The sequence below is a fragment of the Manduca sexta genome, chromosome 15 (genome assembly GCF_014839805.1).
Source record: "Manduca sexta isolate Smith_Timp_Sample1 chromosome 15, JHU_Msex_v1.0, whole genome shotgun sequence".
In the NCBI taxonomy this organism is placed as follows: Eukaryota; Metazoa; Arthropoda; class Insecta; order Lepidoptera; family Sphingidae; genus Manduca; species Manduca sexta.
Window position 1 is genome coordinate 9,310,388 of NC_051129.1, and position 13,852 is coordinate 9,324,239.

Sequence of the window (13,852 nt, forward strand, 5' to 3'; positions counted from 1 at the left end):
GGTTCAAATCCCAAGGGCACACACCTCTAACTTTTCTAAAAAATCATGTGTGTATTCTTTGTGAATTTATCGTTCGCTTTAACGGTGAAGGAAAACATCGTGAGGAAACCTGCACATCCGAGAAGTTCTCTATAGGAATTTTGAAGGTGTGTGAAGTCTACCAACCCGCACTAGGCCAGCGTGGTGGACTAAGGCCTTATCCCTCTCAGTAGTAGAGGAGGCCGTGCTCAGCAGTGGGCAAGTATATAATACAGGGCTGATATTATTATTATTATTATTATTATTTTTAAAATGGAAAAACCCAGTCACAATTATTTCTGCCCGACCCGGGTTTCGAACGCAGGACCTCAGCGCGGCAGTCGTACTTGTACCGTGTACAATTACAACTATGCCATCGAGGCAGACAATCACAATGATACCATTTTTATTACACTTGTATTTAATCTAGGGTCTTGTGTGTTTTAAATCAGAAGCGATTAACTCAATTATTTTTAGTAGCTATAAACGATAAGTTATTAATTTAAGATGTTATAATTAAAGAAGTACAAGAAGTTTAAGATGTAATAAATAACGCGAATTCTTCAAAGGAAAATCTGCTTCCTTTTCGTGGACGATTTGAGATTTTGACCTTTCACGATCTACCGACTTGGTTTCCCGTCAAAATTAATATTATTAAATCGTTGATTTAACTTACTTCAACTACCTTAAATAAATAATATGACCAGTAAAATCTCAATGTAAGATAAACTTCGCTAAGGGCTTAAGTATTTAGTTGGTAAATGAATACTTTAAGTGAATTTATTTTACAGTAAGCTTGCCTTTTGGTAATAGTATTCCCGGTTTAATAGTAGTTTGAAGCTAAGATGGGTGGAATAGGCACTTTTGAATGTAAATAAGGCTTAATCCTGTGCCTTCTGGATGCCGTGTCTCCTCGCTTTTGAGCATAATGATAAACAGACTTGCATTTACTTTCAGAGACGGTTATTTATTTAGAGAGTAGCGGAACTTATAGTGTCTTGAACATAAAAGACAAGTTAGATTTTTATTCAAATACGATGCCTTTTACTTGAAATCTTTTTATATAAAAAAATATTTTTTAATAATATTTTGATTTAGTTTAAAAGTGATTTTTAAATAAACGCATGAGCGTCATTTGCATAACATGATTCAATTTTAAGTTTTTACAAACATTTTGCAGGCAAAGGCGTATGCAAATATTGAAATTGAAAAAAATATTTTTACATATGCTTTATCGTTAAATTACAAAATCAAATAGCTATATAAGTAGACTGTAAAAATTATTACCACTCGAGGAGAAGATGAGGACATTTTTTGGGTCAAGAAAATAATATTATTTATCCTACAATTTATTGAACATTGTTAACTAAATAATAAAAATAATGAGGTAAAATATCAAGGCAAAAAACGTGCAAATAACAAAATATTAATGCCTCAACTGTACAGTCGCAAAACACAATATTTTTACAAAAGAATAAGCTCCTTAGAAATAATAGCATTATATATATGTTTATACGAGAACAGCCAAGCGGCCTCACAGCACCTAAGCGTAAGTGAAGTAATGTCCAGATGATTTTCCCTCGCCACAATTATAAAACAATATTACAAGGCATCATCATCATCATTTCAGCCGGGAATCGTCCACTGCTGGACATAGGCTTCCCTCATAGAGCACCACAGGGACGGTTCTGGGCGGCCCTCATCCATCCTCATATTACAAGTAGGTATTTATGTTAATTCATACGTACATACAATTTTATAACGTACTGTTTAATTTTATATAAAACAAATTAAAAGCCTGTTGTGAATTTGTGGTTTTTAATACCGCCTGAGAATTTCAAACACAATCGGAAATGGAATTTGTGCCTATTATAATAACAGACTTATTTGTATATCTAGGGGTGGAAATAAGCTTGGTAACGGTGGGTGACTTGAATCTAGTTCGGTTTATGCTAGTATATAGTCGAGTTGAGTATGTTCCGTAAATGAACATGTTTAAATACCGAAAATTTTAAGTACACGTACGTTAGTATATTAGTTGAGTGGCAAGAATTTACAAATACAAATATTCTTTATTATAACTATTGTTAAAAAGAAACACACAAACAAGATTAATACATTTTCTTAAATCTATGGTGTATAAAGGCCTTATCGGTACAAGCGATCTCCCTAGGCAACTAATTAATAAATTATTCGCTACTTGACTAGCATACTAACATAGCCTGAATTAGGCTTTACGGCTAGTCGCTTCATCTGTGAAAGTAACAGCTAAAGTAAAAACTCTAAGATTTGCCTTAATATAAATCTTGTAATCGTTACATATTATAAAACAGCGTTCCCTGCCGCGTATCTCTATCTTTCTGGGGCCTTATTCTCTATCCCGCACGTTATTTTAACAGTACGTAACAAGCACGTAACACAACACATCATGTTTAGGACTATAGAAATTTGGCTTACAGAATACCATTCCACGAACATTTCTCAAAGATAACATGACACGGCCGCGTTACGCGTTTACACTATCATACAGAATAAGGGCCCTGAACGCGATAAACTCAAAAACTACCGATTTCGATGAAATTTGGTATGGAGATAGCTTAAGACCCTGGGAAGGAATGGAATTCTTTTATATTGGGAGAATATTTAGTGGGACATTTATCCCGAAAAAACTATTTTACGCAAATAAAATCGCGAGCAAAAGCTAGTTTGGGTAAAGTAAGAAGTTCGACTATAAGTTTCATTGAGGTAATTGGTCGTTATTAGCGCTTCTACCTACCCTTACAGTGACATGAGGTGAACATTTGTGTTTGTAATTCCTTAAACTCTATGGTGATTAGTGTTCACTTTATCTCCAACTTTTTACTATCCATGGTGGTTTATTACATTCTTTAATAATTATATATTGTATTTGATAACATATTGTATGTGATTTAATAGGAGTAGGATACTCTAAAATGAATGACAGAAACATCGCTAAGACTAATTTTATAATTTACTGTACCCATTGAATGTTCATTCTCTAAGTATGGACTCAGAAATTTCTAATGCAGTATTCACTCGTTTTATATTTTTTCTTTACAAATATAATATATCAATGTACTCATTAAATGTTCATTATCTACTCAGTAATTTCTATTTCAGTATTTACTCGCTTCATAATTTTTTTTTTACAAGTATAATATATCCATGTACTCATAAAATGTTCATTATCTAGACTTAGTTATTTCTAATCTAGTTTATTATTAATTTACTCGCTTAATAATTCGTTCTTACAAATATACCAAATATCTATTCTCACAGATAAGGGAAAGGAACCACGCCACATATTTCGGATTCTGTTATCTAATAATTAACTGTTACTAAACGGAATCTTATTAGCGAAACTGTCGGCATGTGAATGGATAGGATTGTAAGTAGGCCGTAGTGAAGCACAACCAACAGCCGGTTCCGATGTCTTGTTTAGTGCCTCGATTTATGGCATTGTTTTTGTTATTTATAACACGGATAGTTTGGGGTAATTGTACATTCATTTGTTTATTAGGTTTTCCAACAGACTTAATACTACAATTACAATGATTAAAATGTCTCAACTTATAGCTATAATGTAAGCTCAAGTTAGGAGAAAACAAAACAATCATACATCATGCATTTTTCCCCAAAGGGGTATGCAAAGCCGGAACAAGGACACTCTCTTTTTGTCTAGTGTGTTCCGTCCTATGATGTGATAGGGGGCGATCCTATCGCCATATCGGGCAAACTCAACATGTATATAATTAATTTAAAATTGATTTCCAGTAAGTTAGGTAGGTATTTATTCTCGACAAAATATTATAAAAATAGTGAGTGTTGTTCGCAGCTTCGTTTGTGTTATGTCTTTGGGGAAAAATTCCAATATAACAAGTGATCTAAAGCAATAAAATATCAGCTCAAAAGTCAAATACTTCTTACAGGAGCAAATTACGGGTGCAAAAAGTATACTTTATTTTAATCCAAAACATAGTCTATCGGTGTGTTAAATTTTACAAAATCTATTCAGAAATTACTTTGTTACCTTCTAAAAAAGACAAAAACATAGGTATTTATAACAGTAGATGAATAAAATATAGATGCAAAGTAAAGTATGATATACACAACGCCGATATTTTACAAATCAATGGTTATTAATTATCAAAAAAGAAGCGTATGTAGAAGAAATAAGACACTTAAAATGTGAAGACAATATTTTTGTTTATGTGTAAATGACAAATCTATAAACCAGTTAAAATTTGTATTTATTTTCATTGTGACATTTGACACAATATTCTATTTATTTAAGGAATTATTTTATGACAATACTTATTTGTTGTTTTTTTTTTAGCTAATTTGTGTATTTTAGGTAATTAAAATATTGTAATGAAGGTACTGACTCAAACCCTAAAGATTTTAATCACGCCTCCATATTTATACATAGTAGGGTAAGCCTAAAATACGAAACAGTACAATAATAATGAACAGCAATCATGATGATTGAAACTTCATTTAAAAATAATTGGCGCGTCGCTGCTAAATACTGCACGTTAAATACGAACTGAGCGTGACATTTATGTCGAAGATATGTATGGGTCTAAAATTGTCCTTTAATGATTATGTCAAATGGTATAAATCAAAACTGAAACGGTAAAATAAAGAACGTTATACAAAAAATCACGTGAAACCTGTTTGATGTCATATCTAAGTACGAAAATAAATCCGATGACGATTCGAATAACTTCCGATATAAAATAAAATATAAAATAATCTCCGCTGCCATTTCAGAAAACATTAATATTTCAACCTACTCAGAAATATTTAATGTATAAGTAAAAGTGTTTCTATCTAATTTCAGATGTCCACCCGCTCTTGAACACTTTATCTAAAGAGGTTAACTTCAACTCGGGGACCCTCGAGCGAAATTATACAATCTTACTTTTCAGCGAGACGTTACGAAACAAAAAACAGCCGCCTTATTACAGAGTAGAAAGAAAATAAAAACACGTTGTACAATCGAGAAACTGAAAAGTTTAATAAACGTTACCGCCTCTGTAATCATTATTGCTGAAGGGAACAAGATTGCTAAGAATGCGTAAGAAGGGAATGAGGACATCCAAAATGTCGGTCATGGTAATTTAAATGTTAAGGTCCCGATTTAAGTGGAGTTTTGGACCGAACAACTGTTTCAGCTGAACATGATCGCACCGCTATTGAAATTAAGGAAATTATAACTCAGGTTATAATGTCAGATATGATATGTCAGATGATGGTCTAGATAGAATTAAAATACAATTTTTATTTAATTAAAGAAAATAAATAATATAAAATAAGTTATTATTGCAAGATCTAATCTTTGTAACACAAAAATCAATCTTATATCTAAGCTGTAATGAAAACTTTTCTATGACAAATAATGTTTAAATTTAAAAATAGAACGTGGTACAATACTACATAAAAGCAATGGTTACATTCTTACTTCGAGTCAATGTTGTATATATTGGTAGTACAAATTATTTATATATCTGGTATTATCGCCCATCATGTTTGCACCATCACGCTTTAATTTTTTTTTTTTAATGTCAGACGAACTTGTCGTTCGCAAATAATTTAAATGATTTGTAAAAAAGATTCATTATTTTCTTTAAGTAATTGAAAATAATCTAAATAAAGTGATATATTTACTGAGAAACAAATTTATTTATTAGTATAAAAACAATACCATTTATTTTCACTTCACTAAGGCAATGTTAACGTTACGGTAATATGGACCTTAACCTATATTCCGCTCTTATGAGAGACTTGTCCTTAGTGTATGTGTAGGTAAAGAAACCTTGTACCTTTTACAGGCCACCAGGCCTCCACTGGCAAATAATAGAATTAGTAATACGGATATAAGAAAATAATGATATAAAATCAAATATTTTGTTGTCGTATAAGTCAGTAAATAGGCATTTCATATTTTTTTCAATTATATAAATAATAATAATATCAGCCCTTTATTATATTATACTGTCCTACTGCTGGGCACGGGCCTCTTCTACTCTCATAGGGATTAGGCCGTAGTCCACCACGCTGGCCTAGTGCGGTTTGGTAGACTTTACATACCCTCAAAATTCCTGTAGAGCACTCTTTAGTCATGCCGGTTTCCTCACGATATTTTCCTTGACCGTTAAAGCAAGCTATAATTTGCAAAGGATAAACCCATATTTTTTTAGAAAAGTCATAGATGTGTGCCTTTCGGTATTGAACCTGCGAACATTCGTCTCAGCAGTCCGTTACACACACAACAAGGCTATCGCCGCTAAATAAAATTATATCATCTAAAAAAATCTGCTTATTATAAACGTAAAGATAAAACTATTTTTAATTAAAATAACTTAAATACATTGTATGTTTTACAAATTATTATCATTCTCATTAATTTTCATTGTGTAACGGTCGCCTCCAAGTGAAACTAAATGTTAATATTTACCTAATTAATCCAATTATTATGCTAATAGCGTGCTGCGACTTTGTTTACTTCTAGACTTGTCTTTGTCGAACAAAACAAGAAGACTTCCAAAAGGACTAAAAAGATACAGCCTGTACAAAACAATCTTGCTGCATCTCATACATTTAAGATGCATTGCATTTGAAAATTACCCAAAGGCACAATTTTGTTACATGCACATTAATTCAGATTACTTGCACGCCAGAATACGTAGAAATAATAAAATTTCTTTCTCTGAATGCTCACCTATTTTTCCTTTTTAAATATTTTATGTCTTATCTAGTAAACAAGATGTTCTCACACAATTTATTCATTAAAATGGAATCTTACAGACACCACATTTTGCCAACGTTGAGGAAAGAAAGGAATGCACATAGAGACAAATGCTTAGTATAGAGAAGGATAGAAATAAGTAGAGATGTGGCGAATTGCCTTTCTCCCATGAGACAGAATTTAATATCGTAAATATTATTTCAAATAACAGAAAGTCTTTCCTTGGCAAACGAATGCTTGTACTTTATTAATTCGTCAAAGAAATCATGGTATTTATTGCAATTGTTTGTAAATCAAAATTGATTGAAGGATGTAACAAGCCTATGTAGTAACTTTGTATTTCACACGATCGAACTAAAACAACTAACAAAAGAATATATTTTATATTTTGTTATTTTTTTCTGTAATTTACTTTTCGTATACCTCTGCACCATCCAGATAAAGATTATTAATAAAATAAATAATATTAATACCCGTAAAAGGCCGTAACAAATTCTATCGTTGCCATCTCAGCTTATAGCAAAAAACTATAATAGATATTTATACAATCAAACTAAACTTTGGTTTTGGAGAGAATCACTTTTGACAATAACCCTTAAGAGCCGGCGCATATATGGCGGAGCGCAGCGCAGGTAATTTTTTACCGTCAATGCATTCTCGATACTGTATTCATTGAAATAATATTGAAAATCAATTAACACAACAATGCGATGCAATTGAAATGCCACCATATATGAGCCAGCTAAGCCTTAAACAAACAGCGTCAATGCCAGTTACAGACCAAAAGGTAAGCTTGTATTCGCTTAACAAGCACGGCTGATAAAATTATACATAGTACATAGGTTAGTTCACATAGTATACTGCACACTAGTATTACTTGCGAATGAAGTGGATGAATCACCTTAGTTCTTTATATACATCATCATCAGCCGCATAAAGTGCACTGCTGAACATAGGCCTCCCCCAAAGATTTCCAGGCGGACCTGTCGAAAGCGGCCTGCATCCAACGTGTTCCTGCGACCTTTATCAAATCCATAATATATAGTAATATTTATAACTATGTTTATTCTTAATGCTCATTTGTTTTTTTTTACTGTTTTCAACCTATCTTTCATGCACCTACCATGATTATCTCTGCCCCACTTTAAGGTTGACTGGTAGCGAATGCCTGCAGCATTAAGTCCACCTATATATAATATACATTTGTAGATGAAGTCCTAAATAATTTTTCAACTATGTGACCTATGTTAAGCTTATTTCGAGTCTGTAAGCAGCGTTAATGAAACCAAACCTGACCTCTGTCCACGCTGAACAAACAAAAAACACAATCACAAAATGTAAATTCCTTTCTCGGGGGAATAATTTCGAACGTGTCTAATATTGACAAACATTGGACCCAGCACTATAAATGAAGAATTAAATGAGACCGCAAACCGCTACCAATTAAGTTCTGGCTTTGATCCCTTGCATAATTGAGTTGGTTCGATGGAAACTAGAATTGAACCATCGCCGGTTCAATTCTGTGGTTGTTTCTTCATTTAGTTTTGTAATTATTCGAAAAGAGTTTCCAACTTTAATAGTGGAAGGTTAATTATCATAAGTTTGATTAAAAGAAGAGTGAGGTACTAGAGAATTGTGTGATGTATCCTTAAAATATATTCTGGCATAGAGGGTAGAAGAAATGAAGAATGAATAACAAAAATTATAGACAGCATACATTTTTGTCCCACTGTTTGATATGATGAGGTAACATTATCAACAATATGGTTTTGAATAATCTATACATGTTATAAAACAAAGTCCCCAAAAGCTATTTGTCTGTATGCGATCGATTTTCTCAAAATCTACACAACGGATTTTTATGAAATTTGGTATGGAGATAGTTTAAGACCCTAGGATGGTTATTGTCTACTTTCTATTCCGGGAAAATATATAGCGAGATTTTTAGCTCGGAAAAGTCCTTCACGCAGGCGAAACCGCGAGCAAAAGCTAGTACTAAATAAATTAAAGTAACTTTGTGACAATTGTGTTGTAACAATTTAATGTACTGTCAACAAAGTTTTTACATAAACCATAAAGTATGTAACGACGGTCTAACAACTATATTTCGTTTTATCGACATTGTACCGTAGGCTTCCACTACTAAGAATTCCCAAAGGTATGTATGTAAAGAATATAGCCTGTTATAAAAGTAATAAGCAACATTTCACACCCCTAACAGGTAATAGGCTTTTATAATCAAGTAGAGGACATCATTATCCATACACTAAAAAAAACATAGGATATTGTAATTGAATGTAATTTACTTAATTACTACTGACTATTTCATTCAGTTGACAGGTTTAAATTTTTTTAACATAGTATCATAGAAATTAAAAATAATTGTAAACAGTTTTATTTCTTTAAAAAATTATCCACTTGTGAATATTACAAGCAAAACATCTAAATAAAACTACTTTTCGGTATTTATCGTAGTTTTTTATATTTTAATTTTTTCCCGATGTTTCGAAGACTTTGCAGCCTTCATGATCACGGGGCGGACTGAGGCGTAGGTCGTTCAAAAATTAACGTTACAATACTTCTACCTACTATACCACAGCGATAAAATCTGAAAACTAGTGCTATTTCGATGTCTAAAATTCACGTACGTAAGATAATTTACAAGGAAGACAATCAAGAAACTTTTCCAAAAACCCACTTTAATACTTCCGAAACCATATAAAAATTTCAAGACATACACTGCTTGGAACAGACAAAACAGTAGTGGTGAAGAGTCTATACAACCCGATTCCTACCGGCTTTCCTTTATATAGAATTTATGTAGAATTTAATATCATTCGAACAATTTGCAGACCACATATATATATATATATATATATATATATATATATATATATATATATATGTATATTAGTACCTATATGCTATCGGGTTCCTTTTAGGAAAATTTCGCCTTTTGCCACTGCGAAATAGTATTTTGTAATGAAGTGAATCTCTCCTAGCCGAATGTCAGCTACGGCGGCCTACCTCAACGGAGACTAGCTAGGTACGAAAGAAATATTATAGTTCACAAGTGTGTGCGCAATACACAGGTGCACTCTCTGTTCCTTCACTCTCATAGTCCGATGAGACGGCAATCTAAAATCTGGCGCAGGACCAACGACTTTACGTGTTTTCCAAAACACAGGGGTAGGTATCACACCGGTAACTTTCTGACGACAAAGTAATTTTAAAGATGGAAAAACCTAGTCACAATTTTTATGGGCCTGAATCGGGATTTGAACCCACCATCTCAGCGCCATAGTCATACTCGTACCGTACGCATAACAACTTCGCCACTGAGGCAGTAAAATATCACTCATAAATAACATTAAAGCGCTGAGATCACGTCCCGCGGTACTCGATTCAACGCCGGACCATGTTCTATTGTGGAACTATAAAACATTCATATAACACAGCCGTGTTCTGTCAGGGCTAGTAATAAATATTACTTTATCTATGCACCATTCGTTTTTGAATATTCGGCTGGGAAAAGACTGGGAGCATCGATATATATGCACTACGTACTAGATTTGGCGTTCAACATTCACTGTGTTCAACTGAATTGAACTGCAATCCATTAAAACTGACTTTAGCATGGTCAATATTTACAGCTTGTGGTTATGTACGGGGTGACGCTCATGATATATGTAAAAACTCGAGTCTAAGTGTAAACCTGGATGTGAATAAAAGATATTAGTCAAATAAGTAAAATTAGTTGTTGTTCAAATGAATAAATAGGTTATAACTGTGACGTTTTGGTTGCCATTTTAGTTCACATTTTGAACAAATAGTTTATATGGACGTTCATGATTATAGAACATACGTCAACGACTGGTAGAATTTTGCGGATACTGATTCTGAAATGCGAAGTTAGTAAGAAAAACTTACAACTAGTTTTTACTGGTGGTAGGTATCTCATATGAGAGAGTCCGCCTGGGTAGGTACCACCGCAATGTCTATTTCAGCCGCCAAGCAGCAGTGTGTGGTCACTGCTGTGTTCATTGTGTGACATTGTATCCAATGTAACTATTGGACAATAAGATTATCTTGTCTTGGATGGCGAGCGCAGTGGAATACCAAATAATATTTTGTAATTAAAGGTGATGGATGGTGTTCCTACTGTCTATGGCCGATCATATCGCTCACCATCAGGCGAACGGCATGGTGTCTGGGAATGGAACTTTATTTTAGTCCTAATGGACGTTACAGTAATTGCAATGGTATTCTTAGTAGAAGCAAGGCTAGGATTTAATTTCTCAAGGTCTAAAATTCCAAAAAATGTTTATAATCCGAAACCAGACAACCTTGACAAGCCGTAAATAAAGTAAGAAAAGTGACTACAAGAAGTTTCCTAAATTAAATAATTCTCGCAGATTTTGTAAAATATTATGTATAATTAAACAAATATTATGAACATTTATATAAGCAGCAACTCAAAGAGCTTATGTTTGTGCAAGGCAACGAATCATGTGGACTTTAAACGTACTGTAAATTCCTTTGATATGTTTAATACGAGGCAAACTATTTTTTTTTTTTTCCGTGGCTTATGAAGCGATGAATATGCTATAAAACAATGATCCATAAAGAGAAAAAGATTTTTGTGATCTGCTAAAATTATGTATAAATGTACGATTAACTTGATTGCACTTCGTAGTTAAGTATAATTATTACCTGATCTGAGAGTTAAACCCATTACTTACATAACTAAGTGAAATTAGCAATCGTATTTAAGTATAAATATTGCCTGACTTGTGAATTGAGCTCATTACCTACATAATTAACTGAAACTCTAGCGATCTCAAACCTGATACTTTGAGTTATATTTTTGTCGTATATTTTTCATTATACGAAATACATATTCCAATAACACCTAATTTCGATCAAAGTGATCTCCGAAACGTAAATAAAACAAGGCACTAATTAACGTATATTTTCCTTATTTATTATTTTTTAAACAGTACAATAATATTCCCTTTGAAATGCTACTTAAGGGTCTTCATTATTCACCTTAATAATACAAATTTCAACCTTAACAAGTCGTATTGTTCGCGAACAAGCTGTATTCTTAAACGCTGTCTAAATAATAATAGGATAATAAACCTAACAAATTATAAAGGAGCAAAGTGTTATATCTTATATCTGCTCGGATAGCTATCTCCGAACACAAGATGTTAAAACCCGCCATAGCGGCTCGTGTGTCGCGTTCTGGGGTCAACTTGTGTATATTCCGTTCCAACAGGCTAGTATAATTGTGTCGAGTTTCGAGGGGTTATTATCTCTCGTCAGTAGACATTCTGATGGAGTCCACTCCACTTACCATCAGCAGTGGGGTCACTTTAATAATATAATAATATCAGCCCTGTATTATATACTTGCCCACTGCTGAGCACGGGCCTCCTCTACTACTGAGAGGGATTAGGCCTTAGCCCACCGCGCTGGCCTCGTGCGGATTGGTAGACTTCACGCACCTTTGAAATTCCTATAGAGAACTTCTCAGATGTGCAGGTTTCCTCACGATGTTTTCCTTCACCGTTAAAGCGAACGATAAATTCACAAAGACTACACATATGATTTTAGAAAAGTCAGAGGTGTGCCATTGGGATTTGAACCTGCAGATATTCGTCTTGGCAGTCCTATCGCCGTGCCCCTATATAAAAAAAGTATATTGGCTTAGTAGTAATTGGTCTGTAACGTTCTTTCGACTTCCACTCTAAGTTCAATAAAATATTTAACAGTTTTTGCTTCTATCACATGGAGGACTGAACAGCGAAGTGTGTTCAACAAAACACAATACATACCGGTGCCTAAACATTATTATACAAAATATAGGTACATTAAAAACGAACGCAAATAAAACATGCAACTGCATCATACCTTTTTCTTTTCCAGGGTAGATAGATCACTCATCCTCATTTCGTCAAATAATATATGTTTCATAATAACAGACAAGCCTATTATGGAGCACAATTCAAAACTCTGGGCTAAAACCAAAAACCTGACCGGAGTATCAAACCCGAGACCTCAGTACCGTAGTACCATACATAATATATAATACACCATCATACCGCTGCATATAACAAGCTAACTTATATTAATAGAAGCGATGTTTGTACACCGTCTTCTAATAATCTTTGCGGGAATCCCTTTGTAATTAACGTCAAATAAGGGACTTACCCGAGTAAATAGTTTAGCCACAACAATTTGTATGGAGATGAGATGCGACGGCGACGGTGCCCAGATAAAGTGATTCAGGAGAATTCCCCCACTGGGTACTTTGTATATGCTTGATAAAAAAGTATAAAAGCACATATTCAGTGTACTTACTTTTAGTATGCTTAATGACATTATATTAGTATCTTAATTATGGGTTTTTATGTTCGGTTCCTGATAAGTGTACAATGTACATTGGTCGAAATGCAACTGCAATTCATAAATTGTATTTTTCTGCACGTTGTTATTTATGAACTATTATTATGTCAAATCATACTCTTCTCCGAGCAATGTGCTTCAAAAGAGGTATGAAAATGTTTCTTCATGTATTGATATTATGTATGAATTTTAGTCTTCCATAAACAAAACTAAGCTGTCTGGAGCTAGGAGCGAGATTAGTTCGTTTACTATTATTAGGTGGAATCGTGGCTCGACGAAACGTGGACGCATTAATTGCATCTCTGACTATATATAACTACATGTTTATGAAATCATACCTTACATCAGGATTGTCCATAGCTGAACAGGGGTCTCCCCCAAAGATTTCCAAATCGCGTTATTGGAAGCGACCCGCATCCAGAGACTTCCTGCAACTTTTATGAGGTTATCTGTCTACGTCGTGGGTGGACGTCCAACGCCGCGCTTGCCTATTATTTCGAACTCGTGTTTTTTTAACGCAGTGAATTTTCGTCACTATTGATTATTCATCATGTTTCATTGTTATCAACATATTAGAAAAATCGTGGGTGAATTTTCATCTATGAGGGATGATAGGTTTTATTCGATTTACGTAATGTACTTGTTTTCTTA